This window comes from Elephantulus edwardii, unplaced genomic scaffold (assembly GCF_000299155.1).
Source record: "Elephantulus edwardii isolate Elephantulus edwardi_28Jun2011 unplaced genomic scaffold, EleEdw1.0 scaffold00172, whole genome shotgun sequence".
Taxonomy (NCBI): Eukaryota; Metazoa; Chordata; class Mammalia; order Macroscelidea; family Macroscelididae; genus Elephantulus; species Elephantulus edwardii.
Window position 1 is genome coordinate 5,396,022 of NW_006399922.1, and position 4,231 is coordinate 5,400,252.

Genomic DNA, 4,231 nt, shown 5'->3' on the forward strand with positions numbered 1-4,231 from the left:
AGTGCATTTAAACCATTCACATTCAGTGTGATTATTGAGAGGCAAGGTTTTATTGCTATCATTGTTCCTTTTTGGTATTGTTTTGGTATTGTTGCTAGTTACTTTGGTCTATGATGCTTTCTATGGTACTTCTGCAAGAAACATCTCTTAGTCTTTCCTGCAATGCTGATTTACAAACTCTCTTGGGTTCTGTTTTTCTGGGAATATCTTGATCTCCCCTTCATATTTGATGGATAATTTTGTTGGGCGCAGTATTCTTGGTTGACAGTTGTGTTCTTTGAGTGTTTCATATGTCCTTCCACTCTTCTTGCTTGCATGGTTTCTGCTGAGAAATCAGCACTTAATCTTATCTGCTCTCTCTTATAGCTTACTCTTTGTTACTCCCTTGCTACTTTTAGGATTCTCTCCTTATGTTTGGTTCTGGCAAATTTAACTATGATATGCATCGATGTTTTTCTTTTGATGTCTGCTCTATATGCTGTTCACTGAGTTTTTGAATACATATTCTCTCATTCTTCATTATGTCTGGGAAGTTTTCCTCTTGTATTTCTTCCACAACTTTTTCAGTGTCTTTACTTGCTTCTTCCTATTCTGGCATTCCAAGGATGCACATGTTATTTCTCTTGATGGTATCCCACATTATTTTTAAGTATTCTTCTTTTTCCTTCTTTTTGAGTCTGCTTTTTGCTCTAGCACATCATTGGTGACAATTCTGTCTTCTGTTTCATTGGTTCTGTGTTCCATCTCTTAAACTTTACTCTTGTGTCCTTCCATCATGTTGACAGCATCTGAAACATTGGACCTCCAATGCCACTAATGCCTCATTTGTTTTCTCTACATTGTTCTGAATTGTTTTTTTTTTTTAGCTCCTCCTGGTTTTTGCTTCTAGTATCCTGTAATTCTTCAACTTTGTCTTTCATCCATTGAAAATATTCAATCATTATTCTTTAAATTCTGTGTCAGAAAGTTCCATCAGACTTTGTGGCTTCAGAAAATCCATTGATACTGTGTCACCCTTTGGGGGGGTGACATCTTGCTTTGCACTTGTGTAGTGTGTGGAATAGCTTGCTTTCTTCAAGATATTGATATGTTCTTGATCTGAAGACAATGCTCTAGAGATCAATTGGGCAGCTACCCAATTTCTCTGAACTTCTCTGTGTTTTCTCTGAACTTCTGACTCCAGGGAAATGTCAGTTAAGAGCCTATGAGAGCAGCCTCTTGTAGGTAAGACACGTCAAGGTGCTCCAGATTAAAGGCAGGTTGATTGACCAGACTTAAAGGCACAGGTGTGGTGCCAAATGGGGTAGGGCAGGCACGGGAGTGGAGCAATCACAAGGGCAGGTAAACCATGTGGAGGATCTCACTCAGCCCTCAGCCCTCTGGGTGTACTTATGATTGGGGTACCTATTCAAATTCCAGCTGTCCGTCTCCCACCCAGTGGTTTTCACTCAGTGGTCCCTGTCCAGAGGCACTTACACAGGTGCCTTAGCACAGTGGCCCCTGCTCAAGCAGGGTCCTGGGTCCAATGGGACCCAACAAGTCAAAGTCAAATTCCCAGTGACCCACTCGCCTCTGGCTGGACTGCAGTGTCCACAAAAGTTAAGACAAATTACCACTGGCCCACTCGTTCCTGGGCAGTTGGTGTGGCCCAGGAGAGCTCAGCCAAATTCCCATCAGTGGGCTTACCGTTGGGTACTCTCCCAGGAAGTCAGCGGTGCCCAAGAAAACCCAATTAGGATCCACTTTTCTCATGACGTATCAGCCCCACAACAGCTTGATTGGTGGCTTTGGGCAAAGGATAGATCCACGGCGTGCCTTTGTGTTCTGATTCAAAATCCTACTGCCCACTGCTGTTGGTAGGTCTCTGTCCTATGTGAAGGACTCAGTAGTGGCCCTGGGGCACTGCAGGGGGTGCAGGGCTGTGGCAAGGCCACTAGAGTGTGCAGAGGTGTAGGGGCACAGGACGGTGGCTGGGGTGGTGTCCGGGGGAATGGTGCTGTGGCGGGGGCGGGGTTACGGGGCTGGGGGGATGCCAGACTTGGGTGCCGCCAGGAGTTAGGGGCTGCTGTCTGTTCCCAGATGTTAAGCTGTCAAGTCACTGGTCCTCAGCACCTCAGACCAATTGCCCGCGTCGCTGGAGTGTGCTGCCATATTTGTCCTTTTGTTACTGAGTTCTTTCATTCAGCATAATGTCCTCTCAACATAAAGACTCATTCATGTTGTATAATGTTTCAGGGGTTCTTGTATAGTTTTCCACAAGTTTTAAAGGTTTTTTTTTCAATGTTGTATAATGCTCTGTATTGTATGAATTTACCACAGTTTCTTCATTCGTTGATGGGTGCTTGGGCTGTTTCCATTTCCTTGCTATTGTGAATAAGGCTACAATAATCATGGGTATACATATATCTTGTGTTACAGCTCCAATTTCCTTAGGGTATATTCCCAGGAGTGGAATAGCTAGATCAAATGGTGTTTTTATTTTTAACTTTTTGAGGAAGCACCAGTCTGCCTTCCCAAATAGTTGTAAAATTTTTGTTCTCACTAGGAATGTATGAGAGTTCCAGTCTCTCCACATTCTTGTCAATATTTGCTATTTGCTGTCCTGCTGAACGTTGCTATTGTTGCTACAGTGAGATATTTCTTTACATCTCTCCACTGGCTAGTGATCTTGAACACTTTTTTTTCATTTGTTGCTCATATGAGCATCTTTTGTCAATTATCTTTTCATATCTTCTGTGCATTTTGTAACAGGGCTGTTTTTCTTGTTGAGGTACTGGGAGTACTGTACAACTTTACATGAGTCCCTTGTCAGATATGTGATTGCCAAATATACCTGCCAGTCTATGGGCTTTTTTTTTCTTCACCCTATTGGAGAAGGTTTTTTTTGTTTTTGTTTTTGTTTTTGTTTTTTATGCACACAAGACTCTTGTTTAGAAGATTTTGTCTATTTTATCCTCTCTCAGTTGTGCATTTTTTGGCTATATTTGAAAATCTACTCATGCCACATATTAAGCTTCTAAGTTTGTTCCTATTTTTATCTCTGATGATCTTTATAGTTTTTGGTTTTATGCTTAGGCCCCTGATCCACCTTAAGTTGGTGTTTTTGGTGGTGGTGGTGGTGGGTGTAAAGTGTGGTTCTTGTTTCCATTTTCTGCAGATAGTGGTCCAGTTTTGCCAGCATTATTTGTTAAGGAGGTGTCATTTTCCCCATTTACTGGATTTTGTCTCCTTTTTGCTGAGGAAGGGTACAAAACAGTTCAGGCCAAGAAAGACAGTTTCTTGAGGAGAAACTGCTTGGCCGGCTCCAAGGTAGAGACCAGCTCCCACTTAGTTAGAGAGGGGGTTTATATTGTCTTACAAGGAAATTGGGGAAGGGGCTATTGGCAGCTGTTTTTTAAAAGATAGGGAAGTGGATTGTGATCTCAGATTCCTGGGAAATGGAGGTAGAGCAGTTTTGCATGCTAAAGAGAGAGAATTAAAGCCACAGTTACTGTTTTCTGCATTTGGATTGTTATAGTGGTTATTTTGGGAAATGAATGGAGAGCAGCTCTGCAGCCCTAACATCTCAGGCTTTTGTTATATTGATGTGAGCTGTTGAGGGTCTCTTCTGTATCTACTTCCTGTTAGATGGGGGTGATGATCTAAAGCAGGGGAAGGGCTGTTGGTTTTAGACAGCCGAGTTGGCAGGTGTGACAAGGGAGGGTTGGTACTCAGGAGTTCATGAACTGCGTGGTTGGCTACTGTACAAAACTAGAGAGAAATCACATGAGACCAGGACTAAACATTAAGAAAATGACTGTAAGAGAGCCGAGGAAGGAGAAAAGCCTGGGTAGCCAACTTTTAAGAGAAAAAAAAATATTTGTTAGCTCCCTATTTCCTATGGTCTTCGCTGGACTCATTCTTGAGGTTCTTTCACCTTGCCTGTGACTAATTCTAATTGGTTTACATAGTAACAGATTCTTCTCCCAGAAAGAAGCAGATTCCTTCTTTTTCAACTGTTAAGTTTAATGCATGTTAGTATTGGAGGGCAACTGCTACTAAAGATTCTACCTAATTATGTAGTGAAATAAGTGAATCAGCTCCATATCATTTAACTCTTGGAAGAGTTTGTAGTAAAAGTTGGTTGCTAAAAAAAAGGCCTGGAGAAGTGGAAGAATATTCCCTGCTCATGGATAGGAAGGCTTAATGTTGTGAAAATAGCAATACTACCAAAGGCAATATACACGTTCAA